The 14,465-nt window shown below is 36.0% G+C and overlaps 1 pseudogene; it reads right to left on the bottom strand.

The window, feature by feature from the left end:
* Window positions 1-6,166: 6,166 nt before the first annotated feature.
* LOC101101587 lies at window positions 6,167-9,097 on the bottom strand (annotated as a pseudogene).
* Between the last annotated feature and the right edge of the window lie 5,368 nt (window positions 9,098-14,465).

The following is a 14,465-nucleotide window of genomic DNA, read 5'->3' as shown; positions in this document are numbered from 1 at the left end:
TATGGGTAGATAAATATGGGATCTGTAAACTTACGAGCTGTTGCTTACTTTTGTTGAAAATATACATTTATTGAAGACTGCTTATGTTCAATACATGCTTGTGCATCCAAATGCAAAAGAAAAGGCTGAATAGCATTAGAAAACCTGACTTCTCCCTGTTTTGTGGCTTTTATCCTTTAATCACAGTAAAACTTGACAATGAATAGGATCTTAGTTTTTTTTAATATTATTTCACAATCTATTTTTGTTTATGCAGGTAAAAATTAGCTGTTTTTAGCAGCTGTTTTTAGTTCCTTGAGGCTAACAAACCTTCAAGTTTCCTTTGATATCTTCTTTCTCATTCCCATATCTAATCAATTATCATATACCATAAATTTTGGTTCTAAATATGTCTTCAATGTGTTTTGTTACTCTCCATTCCCACTGCTCTCACCTCAGGCTAAACCTCGATCATCTCTTCTATGTTTCTTGTAATAGCCTCTTACCGTATCTACTAGCCTCATTATTATCCTCCTTCAATCCAATTTCCACACCATAGATTCTTTTTTTAGAGGCTCTAAGTAGTTCCCCCTGGGTTGTCTTCTAAAGGTCAAAATCTTTAACATTGCTTTATAGGCCCCTGCCTGCCCTGACTTCCCATGCCATGATATAATCACATGATTCTTCCCCCCTTCCCCCCCCTTATCAGTTTTATCAAGCTTCTTCCCACCACAGAATCTTAACACATATTGATTTCCTACCTAGATCATTCTTCCCCAGTTAATGTGTGTCTCATATATTACTGAAATTTCACTTCTTCCCAGAAGACCCCTTGACCTCAGCTGCTAGAATGGGAATTTATTATATAATCTTGATGCTTCTTCAGTGTCCTCAAATAACTAGTTACTTTTAAACTGCCTAATTTCTAGAGTCATATAGGTGCCATATGTTCATAAGGGAAGGAACTAGGTCCCTTTTGTTCACTGCAGTATCCTATTGAAAAAACAGTGTTTAGCAAGTAGAAATTAATCTAAAAATAACTAATCCTGAGAGTCATTTCCAGGTGATGAAAGCACAATGATTAAGTGCTGTGTGTTAGTAGATGTTTAAGAGAACTAGCTTGGTTCTTTCCTCCCTAATGCCTGCTTGCTGAGTGTTCTATCAGAATAACCAGATAATGCTTTAATCAATGCAGCAACTTTTTTTGAAAGGCTTAGTGTTTAGAGAAAGCATTGGTTAAGAATGAAGTAGGTAAAATATCTTGTCAATAAAAATAATATCAAGTGTTCATAGAGAATAATGGATAAATATCTTCCATAGAGATAAAAAATGAGTTATAAGCTTAGGAGAAAATACAGGATAGACATTGTAGACTTCAGATTTTCATGGGGGCTGGAGTCGTCAGGGAAAATACGTGCATTCAGGAGAATGCTCATGTTATTGTTCAATCTGCCTTCAGCACAGAACTTTTTTCCATCTTGTTTCTCTTCCACGTATGTGTAGAGTTTATGTTTCTCTTTCAACTATCATTTATCAGCATGTCAAATGGGGAGAAATCTGAACAGACACAACAGTCATTAGGTTTCTTGTAGAGGAGGTGAACATCTGATTGTTCTCATAGATGCTTCTGGCTTTTAACAGGCAATAAAGCAGAGCATAAACAGCTGCAAGCAAGACAGAAAAGATCTCTCATCCGATTCTAGCTTCTGTTACATTGCCAGTAAGGATGGTGGGTTTAAATTTTGATATACCACCTATGTCACCGTAGAAATGGCTCAGTGGGTTGGTAGATTGTCATTCTAAATACTAAATCTTTTAGGAATCTTTTGGTTCAGTGGTCTGATATAGTCTTATCAATTGCACATGTCACCAAGCACTGGTTCTTTCCTTCAGTAGATTGGTATATTGCCCAATATAGGTGATATATTCTGAGATTTTAAACTCCGTAGGAAACTTACAGTAATAGGATTGCAACTACTTATTTTGTTATAGATTCTCTATGTTGAAAAATGATTTGAGAAGTATATATTTTCACAGAACAAATGAAATGTCATGATTTTATGGCATGGTATGATTTAATGAAATGTCTCTTAATCTGCCAGTTTCACACACTTCAATTGTGTTTAATGTTCCATATGCTATGTATATGTATGTGTGTATACTTCTGGGAGATGGTGGCACAGTCTATACTACACTATTGCTTATGAGTTAGTACAACCTGGAAAGAATCAGAGTGGTTAATGTTATAGGAAGAGAAGACTTTGGTGGAGGGGTAGGGACAAAAAGGAGTGAGAAGGACAGAGTTCTATATAGAAGACACCTGGTTTAGGAGTGCTGATGTGAAAAAGAGTATAACCAGCCAGAAGGGCCTGAGTCCTTGATTACAGCTCCCCTTACAGACTGCAGTGCATTGGCTATGCACCAGATCTGGTGTGGGGAGGGGCAGCTATCTCACATGATGCTTTCCAGGTAAAGCATTTGTAATTGCCTATACTCAAGCTTGAAAAGTGATACATAGGCTTTGGGCAAGGAGCTATACTTTTCATTTCCTGTCTTTGAAAATAAGAATATCAAATACCTGAAATACAATGGTGTCCTTACTCCGAGAACAGCTCTACATAAGGAAGTGGAGAAAGAGAAAATAGAAGTAAAAGAGTCCATGCATTTAGCTGTGTGGGTAGTGTCAGAGGTCTGTAAGCCCCTTTTGAGTGTTTCTCAGTAGAAGTTCAGAGAGAGAGAGAAAAAAAGGAAAAAGTAGTGTGAAAATGAATAAAGGAAACCTAATTCTAAATGGAGTTGGGAAACAATGAAAGGAGGGTTCTCACTTGGGTTCCACTTGTTGCAGCTTACTTTACATACCCCTTTACATAACCCAACAGGGAGAAAGATTTTCCCCTTGCTCAGCAACAACCCAACCAATGAAAGACTGCCACAACTCAGCCAATGAAGAGCCACCCCAACCCGAACTCTCATTCTTCTCCAATGAAACTTTGGGCCAAACAGCCCCTCCCAGTGTCCTCCTTTCCTCTATAAAAGCAAGCCCTCTTCTTCATTCTTTGGACTTGGCTATGGTTCTCCCTGGTTTGCATACCCCAAGTTGCAATTCCTCTCTTATTTCTGAATAAACTCATTTTTGTTGGTTAAATAACTGGTTATTTTGTTTTTAAGGTTGACAGTAGATAATCAAAACTTTGGGTAGTTTGGTATGTGGAGGAAAGATTATAGAACATTTTAGAAGTTTTTAACGTCACAGTATGGAAGTTTTTTTTACAGGGATGTTAGTTAAAAATTCCATGTCTTGATTAAGAACTGTTTGAGGCTCTCCAGTTCTAACATTCACCCTTGACACTGACAATTGAAAAGGCAACGAATAGACATTTTCTGAAAAGGAAACTGGCATCATTAGAGCTGTGGTTTAGGAACTGGCCATTTTCAGAATAGTTTGAAGGGAAAGAAACAGGAAACAGGGAAACCATTTAGAATGCTACATGTATAGTTCAGGTAAAGATGAGGTTGACCTGAAGCAGAGTGATTGAAATGGAAATGCAGGGCAGTGTACACACAGGTACAAGTTGTATTTCATAATTTGATGTATATGTTTTGATAATTTAATCGGTCCAACAATGAAAGGTAAACAACACAATAAGAGATCTGGTTTTAGATACTTCAGTTGGTTTCCTGATTCTAACATTTACTAGGTACGTGACCATGAATAAGTCTCACGCTTTTTTCTTCTTTAGTCTTAGTTTCCTTATCAATAAAAGGGATGATTATAAATAACAACTGCTAGATTTATTGTGAAGTTTAAATGCATCATAAGAAGGGTGCCTAGGTGGCTCAGTCAGTTGAGTGTCTGACTCTTGATTGTGGCTCAGGTCATGATCTCACGGTTCATGAGATTGTGTCCCATGTTGGGCTCTGTAATGATAGCCCAGAGCCTGCTTGGGATTTCTCTCCCTCTCTGCCCCTCCCATGCAAGCCTGCCTTTTCTCTCTCCTCTCTCTCTCAAAATAAATAAATTAACGTTTGAAAGAAAAAAGGTAAATGCATCATAAAAAAGGCTTAGAAATGGTAGTGTGTGTGTGATGTGCTGTATAGGTATGGATATTTCAATGAGATTATTGATCATATTTTTAAGGAAATGTTATTCTTTTTAGAATTTTGAGTTTTGCACAATATCAAAACAATCATAGGATGATGGATCATGAAATTTTATGCATTGTACATCTTGCAGCCAAATCACAAATGATGGGACTCAGATCTTCAAGTTCAGATTATACTTATTAGGCATACTTCTTAGTATTTAAATATATGCTTTGTGCTTACAAAACATTCTGACAAATCACATCCTAAATTGTGCAATACTAAGCTGATTTAATATGAAAATAGCCAATTACAGATGAAGATATAAAAATGCAAATGCATTTGAAATAAGTATTGAGCATTGAATGCTACTAAAAAGTTATTTTGCCCAGGAGCACGTCCTTGTATTAAGAAAATTGGACTTTAAAACTGTTGCACATATTGCATTGATCTGCTGACCTATGGGAATTATCCTGCTATGTAAATTGGGAACACGTAACCATGTTGTATAAGTAAATGCGACATGCTATTGAAACGGGCAATGGGTGAGGCTTCACATTTCCTGGACTTGCTGAGTGGAGCACTTCATGAATTGTAGAACTGTGTTGAGAAAAGGCATGCTAATGAGTTATGAAGATGCAACAAGCTTGATATCATGTTATTTCTATCCTTAAAATTCCAGGAGAGCAGAGGTGTTCTCTACTAAATGTTATTAATGAAAGACATTCTCTTTGGTATTATTATATATGTGCTTTGCAACTGCACCAGCTAAAGGAATAATTTGAACAACACACTACAGAGCCAAGAACATAAGTTGTTTTCTTAATTTTTTTACTTTTTATTTATTTTTAGACACAGTTTGGAATTACTTGTGGCAAGAAGTTTACATGCATTTTTCTCATTTAATCCTAACAACATCTCCACCAGGTAGAGATCATTACTATCCTCCATTTACAAATGAGATAACAAAGGTAAAAAGAAAAAAAAAGAAAGAAAGAACAAGTAGCTTCTACAAGCTAGTGTAGCAGAGCCAAGATTCCAAACCCAGGCTTTAGCATGAAATCCTCTGCTTGTGACACCACACCGTTACCAGTAGGCAACGTGCCATTAACATAGAGGGAAACCATCCATAAGCTGTATAATATGGTGCAAGAATCTTTGGGACATCACAGCTTTTCTATGAAATAGAATAGCATAGGGCAATATAACATTAACAGCATTATTATGTCTCCACAAATGAGAAAAAAAGGTTTTAAGGAAAAAAATAACCCAAATGCTTTCACCAAATCTCTTATTTTTATTTATTTACTTATTTTTTTTTGGTCTCACGCATCATTTAATCTGAATATTATAGGCTCTTCATCTTCAAATATAAGTGATAATGTTACAGAACAAGCAACAAACTCAACAATTTAAAAACAAAGTTTATATGGTGTTAATTGCGGGCAGTGGTCCTTCCAATCTGTTTTTTTTTTAAAGGTCATTCCCTGCCCCCATTCAGTAGATGTGCACCATGCCAGAGAGGAATGTCCAAAACAGGACATAGGTGAAAAGGCTTCCAGTGAGACCTCAAGACAGGTTTCTGTGATTTAAAATATTTGTTCTACCTTCTTCCCACTTTGAGAATTAAGAGCAGGGAGGAAAGGATGGAGGCAAGCAGGTAGAAGATGAAGCCATGGAGGCTGGTGAGGCCAAGGCTATGGGCTGTGGTCTCCTGACAGCTGGGGTCCAGTGGTAATCCAGTACGGCCACATTGCCTCACACAGCTGTGTAAGGGAAGGGACAGAACTTAGAGGTGAATGAATCTGTAATATTGCACATAGATAACTCAGGATTTTATAATACCTCATTTATACCTCCACCCAGTGGGAATGAGGTGAGGAGTCTAAAACTCTAGAAGGGGGAGTGGAGAAGAGAGGACATGAATAGAAAGAGCCAAAGTGGAAAAAGGTTGATAAAACAACACTGTACAAAGAGTACACTGATTGTTCTGTCTCTCTGGAGACCCTAGAGTGCTGATACCTTTAACGAACAGCAATTTTTTTCTTTCAAATTTTTATTTAAATTCTAGTTAGTAAACATACAGTGCAATGTTGGTTTCAGGAGTAGAATTGAGTGACTCACCACTGACATACAACATCCAGTGCTCATCATAACAAGTGCCCTTCTTAATACCCATCACCCATCTAGCCCATAATGAGTAGTAATCTCAGTATATATCTTTCAAATACAGAAGAGATTGTTTGACATAACACTATTTAAAATCACTGTAAAGGACTGTGAGAATAACTGATCCACATTTTACAACTACAGTCAATGCAAACATGTATTTTATGTATGTTCCTCATGAGAGAGTTAGTATAAGATGCCTTCTCATGAGGAAATTGGTGAAACCCTATGTAGTATAGCAAAGGCAAATGGATGGGAGGTGATAACATCCAGAATCTTCCCTCTAAAATTTGTCCTAATTCTAAGTTATCCATTACTTGCCTGGCTTTTACATTACTTTACTAGGAAGTGGCTATTTTTTGTAATGTAACCTCAACTCTTATCAAGACACCCCAATTTCTTTGTAACAGCTCATCGGGTATATGTATTGTTCTACTTATTCTGGCCTATATGAGATACTGTACAGTTTTGTGTAAGGCTGAAACTTAGGAAGGTTTTCCCTAAAAATACCTGTAGTTGCCACCTGGAGTGTCTCATCCATAGTCCCTCAGAGTTAGAGTTGTAATAAAAGACTTTTAGCAGGGATTTAGAAGTACCATAAACTGTGCAAAAATGATGTATTCTATTAACTTTATGTGTTATCAGTATACTGTCTCTTCCCTGCTACAACAACCTAGGATTTGGTTTATAATTATGTTTTGTACATTCATTTGCACAGTAATAATTGTAAATCAAAATAATTAGTAAGTCAGATTTCAACGTGTTGCTTTAAAAACACTTTAGTATAAGTTGTGTAATATATATGTATGTGTTAGCTCCAATCTGTTCTTCGGGGCAATTACTTAATATTTGAAGCTCTTTAATCAGTTATGCATCTTCCAGGGCAGCATACTAAAACTCTTCAATTTGGACTAAATGGTCTTAAGTTGACTTTTCCTTAATTACTAAATGACATTAGAAATTCTATAACTTTCTGGGTAGAAATTTCTGGTAGACAAGGTATGTGGATTGTTTATAAAGATTCCGTAGACACCTTTGCCAAAAATATCCAAATAACTCCCTGTGTACTAGAGTGGAGCTCTTAGGTTTGAGCTCAAAGTTGATTCTGTGTATCCATACCTTAGAGATAATTCCTCCCTGATGAGACCAGTAAATTTGCTAAACTTGCCATTACAGTTTGTTGCATCTGCCTAAAAGGACTATTCAAAGGACTTTTCAATGTTCTGTAAGAAAGAACACTGAGATTTAACCTGCTTTACCAAAAGAGGATGTGTAACTTCTGTGCATATACATTTGAATACGTGTGTATACCTTCTCACCAATAAATGTCTCCATGTGCAACAAAATTCAGGCTGAAATATAAATCTTGTTAAAATGTACCATATGGTAGTGAGTCTGTGTTGACAAAGAAATATAATCATAAGAAGTCATCAATGTCCACAAAAAAGTACCCAACGGTTGTGAAAATGAAATTGGCTTAGTTCGGATCATGACAGTAACAGCTATGATAGCTAGCAAGTGGTAAACAGGGACAAAATATTATCGACATCCACGAAGTGTTGTAAGGATTTATTGTGATAATCTATGTAGAGGGCTCAGAACAGCGTCTGCTTCATGGTAAGCCTCTATAGATGCAATCATTGTATTATTACATCCTTTTATGTATCTATGCTATACTATTTTATGTATATATGTATATATTTTACTATTTTGTAACATATTTTTTTCCACTTTCCTGAACTTTATTAAAGAAAAGGTGATGGTAGTAAATGTCCAGAACATAGTCAATTTTCTAGGATTCTTCCTTTGAAAATGTGACATTTGATTTCCAAACACAAGCCAGAGCGTACATGGCTTCCCAATTATGCTAAGTAGGTGAGAAGCTGAAATCCTAAAATGTTCATCTTCCAACTTTTCCCAGTCTGTGTTCTGTCTTTGGATCGGCAATAATTGCCTGAACAGCTACGATGGCTTCATTAATTTTTGTCTGTAGCTCCCTGATCTCTCCCATATGGAACAATCCAAGATTTTTGAGCAGCTTCATTAAGAACTGCATTTCCTCTGTCAAACCCAAGAATATGTTTGTGTAAAGCAACAGGCAAATCCTCTTTTGTTTCATTTGTTTTAGCTGCTGCATCCTGCCTCAGGTACTGCTGGACCACAATGTGAATTGCCTTAAGCATTACCAGGTAATCATCATGACAATGAATCTGATGGTTAGCCAAAGCCATTACACCAGCCTTAAAATTGGGAGTATTTACATCCAAACCAATCAATGGCTCTGCATTTTTTGCTGCATTGTCAGCATGTTTTGTATTATCAGGTAGTAAGTCCTTGTATTTTCAGCATTATCTCAATGTTCAAGTCTAACAGCTAAACCAAGAAACCAGTCAGTGGCTTCCTGTTGATCTTGAATCTTGAAAAGACAGTTAACATCTCTGTAGTACTTTTTAAAGAACTTGGGCTGGGGGTTCCTGGGTGGCTCAGTGGTTAAGGATTGGACTTTTGGTTTCACCTCAGGTCATGATCTCAGGGTTTGTGAGTTCCAGACCCACATTGGGCTCTGTACTGACCACATGGAGCCTGCTTGGGATTCTCCCTCCCTCTCTCTGTGTCCCTCCCTTGTTCGTGTGCATGTGCACTCCCTCTCTCACACTCTCTCCCTCTCTCAAAATACATGAATAAACATTAAAAAAAAAGCTAGTCACTGCTGTGGATGTTTCTTTAATTACCTGTCTTCAATCTGGTAGTGTCTGATATTATGGTCTTCAAGTCAGACAGTAAATTTTCTAAATTTTATTTCATTGCTACAATTGAAGCCATCAGGGTTGCAGTAGTTGAGGGCCATCAGCTTGCATCAGAACATAGTCCCCACTCTGGTCTCCCAGGCTGTGGCTGGGAGAAGAGAGGCCAGGAGAAGCGGGTGGCACAGGCACCGGAGATGCAGCAAGAACTATTTTGTAACATTAAAAAAAAAATTAGTGTTTATTTATGAGAGAGAGAGAGACAGAGACAGAGCACGAGCAGGAGAGGGGCAGAGAGAGAGGGAGACACAGAATCCGAAGCAGGCTCCAGGCTCCGAGCTGTCAGCACAGAGCCCGACGCGGGGCTCAAACCCACAAACTGTGACATCATGACCTGAGCTGAAGTGGGATGCTTAACCAACTGAACCACCCAGGCACTCCTATTTTGTAACATTTTAAACATGATATTTCCAAAATGGTACCTTTAGTCCCTTTAGCCTTCATAATACTTAATGTATTTAGTGAGTACGTAATGGTGCTGTAGTATACAATGTGTACTGCAACTGCTTCCAGTCAGTTTTCTTCCCTTTTAATAACAGATTAAACACATTTATGAACATCTCTGTGCGTTAACTGTTTTGAGTTCTATTGAGTTACAAGCGTATAATAAAATGCACGGGGAAATGGTTTTCTGACTACTGCCATATAGTACTTTGTTGCCTTTTGAAAAATTTAACACAACTTTACAATATCAGTAGTACTCTATCTACACTTCAGTTTCATTACAACTTTTTGCAATGGGTACTATAATTGTTGCTAGTTTTTTTTTTAATTTTAATATTATAAATGTGAGGTTGTTTTAATAAACGATTCTTTGATAGGATAAATAGTGAATATATCCTTAGTGTGTGTAATGTTTGCCTTTATTCATTTTTAATTGAGTATATATTAGTGCTTAGTTACTAGTTGGTTACAAGAGTAAAAAAAAACAGTTTAATTTGGCATTTTTGTTTACAGCACTTGTGCATCTATTAAGGTGGGTGGCACATCATTGCAAGATGGTTCCATATTTGATAGATGACTGGGATACAAAGAAGAAAACTCTCCAGAACTTGTGTAGGGTTTCCATGATGCTCCTTGTCCAGAGTTGCTTTATTGACTATGTTCAAAATGACTAATGAGATGAAAAAGGCAAAACTATGGAAAAGTAGCACTTGAAAGGAAAAAATCAAGAAACAAAATATGTTGCAGTTCCCTCAAAATTGCATTTTAAAAGACAAATAGGCTATAATTCTCCTGAAATACATAAAATAAATAACAGATATTCACCTTAAAGCTTAGTCACTTGTGCTGTTTATAAGAAAATATACATCAAGGGACCAGGTAAGTAAGAGTGAGTTATATGCAAAGAAGCAGAGAAAGGGATTCTGGCATAAAAAAATGAAGATAAATCTTGAATTATTAATCTTTTTGAATTTCCCAGTTATTTTCCAAGACAGATGATTGCCGTAGTCATTAGACATTAGTACCATAATTGACAAATAGTATATTTAAGTCAGGAGTCTCCCTACCCATTTGACTACTCTACAGTGTAATTTAATTTGGTCATAATTAAGATGCCTCTCTCTGAAAATGTTTAAGTGATGAAGGAATGTTATGAAGGAGTGTAAATTCATGCAGCTAGCTCTCCTATCTGACTGATACACCACACGTACTACAATCTACAGTTAGACTACCTCATTGAAGCTGAAACTGACACACCTTCCTTGGGACTGGGGTTACAGGGTCTCCTTGTACTATTTTTGTCCTTTATCTGAAGTGGATAATGAATGACCTTTTTTCTATCCTTGGGTTTATCAAATCAGATCCCCTTTTCAATTGAAGTATAACAGGTAAGGACATTTACGACCATGAGTAAATGAGTTTTATAGATAAAGGAATGTTTTTCAATGTTCTGTGTCTTAGGACAATTTCTGAGGCAGAAGGGGGATGCTCCACTATGTTACCACACACGTTCTTTTACTACACTGTCAATAGACATATCCAAGTCCAAATCACAACTCCATTAGTCTTGGTTATATATTTCCTCAGTTTTTCTGGATCTCGTGTTTAATTCCCCACATAATGAAATATAATAAAATACAACTTGGTATTATTGACAGGATTAAAATTAGTTCCCTCATGGAAATCTTCCAATAAAATGACTGGCCCGAAGAGAAAACGAACCCCTAAAATTCAAATCCCCTTCCTTTTCATGTAAATTCTAAAATACGTAGGTGGTGGTAGTGAGGTGGGCCTCCTGTGTATTCCAAGGACAGTTGCTGTCTGTGACTGAGAAGTCGAGAAACATATAAAATATTTTCCTTAGTATAAAACTCATAGTTTGGGGTATTTTTGGACGCTAACCACCTATTTATCAATTCTTAAATTCTCTGATTCTCTGATACTGAGTGTCCAACAATTCAATTCAGCTCAATTCTGATACTAAGTGCCCAGAGTCAGAGTCAGACCCCATAAGTTAAAAGGCTCAGTCCCATAAGACTGCTCTCACTTCAAGATGCTGGCTATAAATAGAAGTACCCAGGCCACCCACACTGCTGACTACAAATTGAAGGTTCCTGTAACCCCTTCCCTAGGTTCCATAATTTGTTAGAAAGACTCATAGAACACAGTGAAACACACATTTACTGGTTTATTATGAAGGATACAAGTCAGGCATAGTCATATGGAAGAGATGGTATGCAGGACAAGGTATGCAGGGGATGCAGGGAGCTTCTGTGCCATTCTTCCAGCATCTCGACATGCTCACCACTCAGAAGGTCTCTGAACCCTGTTGTTATTATTTTTTTAAAGGAGGTTTCATTACATAACCATGCTTGATTGAATCAGTGGTGGCTGGTGATTAACGAAACTTCCAGTCCCTAATTTCTCTCCTCTCTCTGGAGGTCAGGGGAAGGGCTGAAAGTCTAACTCTTGGATCGTGCCTTCCTCTTTCTTGAGAGCAGCCCCCATCCTGAAGCTGTCTAGGGGCCCCACCTATCAGAGACCTGCCTCATTAGAACAAAAACTCTCTTTTCATCCAATCACTCAAAAAGTTCAAGGGTTTTAGGAATTGTGTGGTAGGAACTGGGAATAAAGATCAAATATCTTTCCACAGTACCATACATCATATGTTTGGGCAGGAAGGGGATGTGCAGATGTGCTATATCCCTATACAGACTAAAGGGCAGAGAGTCAGAGAAGGGAGCAAAACCTGAGTTCCAATTCTCCCATTGGCAGGGTGTGTGTGTGTGTATATATATATATATATATATATATATATATATATATATATCCTCTTGAGAATCTTTTTTGTTTCCTCTGTGTGTACACAGTTGCTAATATTCCTATTATTCCTGATCCACATGTCCTAGATATTTTATTTTCCTTCACCATTTACCTTCAATTCAGCTTGATTATGGAAATAAATTTATATGTCCCTGGCTTGTTAATCCTCTTAAATGATTGGTGGATAATTAACTCTGGTGATATACTAGTTAGCTAGAATTTAACTGCAAGTAAACATACTTTAGAAACAAAGATCAAACCCAGAAGTTAATTTCCTTATTAGGTAGCATTAAATACAAATCAATTCTTCCTTTTCTCCAGTCCAATTTAATAAAAATCTTCATTTTACTTTGGCATTTGTGTCTTTCCATTTCCATGTTTTGAAAGGTTAGAAATAGCAATATTTCCCTGCTCAATATTTGCCATGAATATTTGCTATGAAGGCTATTTACTGCTTATAATCCAGTAAACAGAACAAAAACATTCACAAATTTCTATCTAGTATTTATTAAATCTCTAGTTTGGAATGATGCTTCAAGATTTAACAAGATTTAACAATAAAAATCTGTAGATCACAGTCTCTATGGGTTAACATGATATTAAATATATTAAATATATTTTTTTAAAGGTCACAGTAGTTCAGTTTACTAGGAAATGATTTGAAACCAGAAATCACTGGTTGATACACTTAACTTTGAAGTAAACATTTTTTGTGTGTAATTTCAACAGATAACAGCTCTCACAGTGTCAGGAAAGACAGTGAAAAGAAAAATAAGGTTATGATGTTGAGAATCTTGTGAACAAATTTAGTATTTTAGGGTTTTTTTGGTCCTCTTAGATAATGATCTATGCCTATTTTAGAATATAAATAAAACTCTTAAAATTATAACCAACTATAATAAATGTATTTTTATTATATGGCATATATATTATAAGCCAAATTAAATATATTTTGGCACATTCACAAAATAACTTTTGATATTTTTCACAAAATCAAGAAAATTGTGTTAAAGTATATGCTTGTATGTATTATACATTCATATAGTTGTATGTTCATAACATGTCATAACTGGGACAGATTCATACATGTGTATACACTTAGGCTTTAACTATCTGAATGGCACGATTCTACATGCATTTATTTTGTTTTGTTTTATTTATTCTATTTTTTCATAAAGGATTTGTAGATATAGATGTGCTACCCCTGCTCTGACCAATACAGTATGGTAGGTTGCTAGGAGTTTGTACTTTGCATAACAGGAATTAGGAAATGAGCGTTGGGTAGGGAGGTTATACCATATATTAATTTATCAGGATTTATATATTTTAGTCATGATTCTCTAGTAAGAACATTTGATTATTGGTAAATCTGAAGTGAATAATTAAATACCTGGAAATTCTGGAACTTTCCAACCCATAGAATAACTTAAAAGTTGTATATAATTGTGGGATGACCAAAGTAAATATGGCGACTTTCACTTACAATGTATTTAATTCCCTACAGTATACTTACTCTATAGGTCCATTATGTAGTATATATTCTAGAGATTACCTTCAGTAAGTATTTACAGTCATCATATGAATTGATGCTGGAGATTATATTCCCAGGAAGTATTTCAGATATCATAAAGATTCTGTATCTTTCTTGGTAAACTATAAAAAAGATCAAAACTTAGTAGATGTGAATTAAATATGCCTTTTTTTTTTGCTTCTCACAACTTTAACAGTGCCTTTTTTATCTTATCAACTCAGTACATTAAGATTCAAAGTAGTTATATCAGCAAGATTCTTTCTTTTTAAGACTTCAAAAACCAATATAACCTACAGAATATTTCAATTTAACCGAGGCAAAATCTTTTTTTTTTTTTTTAGATTTACAATTTATATCTATTATGTCCAAAGAAAGGTATGTGTAAGGCAAAGCATCATTAAAGTCAGTATGTCTGGGTAATAAAAAGTTGCACAATGGATCTTAGGATAAGTATTGTAAGTGTAGACAGGTCAGGCTAAGAAAGATTTTAAAGAACATTGTGCTTGTCCTGTAGGCAACAGAAACAAATGATAATTTTTTTTTAAGAAATATCATTCTTGTGGCCTGAATGACTGTCAAAGAGTGTATCAGTTGGGATTCTATTAAAGTGGTGTATAATTTTCTAAACAATT

This window comes from Felis catus, chromosome D1 (genome assembly GCF_018350175.1).
Source record: "Felis catus isolate Fca126 chromosome D1, F.catus_Fca126_mat1.0, whole genome shotgun sequence".
NCBI lineage: Eukaryota > Metazoa > Chordata > Mammalia > Carnivora > Felidae > Felis > Felis catus.
Note: the sequence above shows the minus strand (reverse complement) of the source record. Positions and strands in the feature narration are given on the sequence as shown.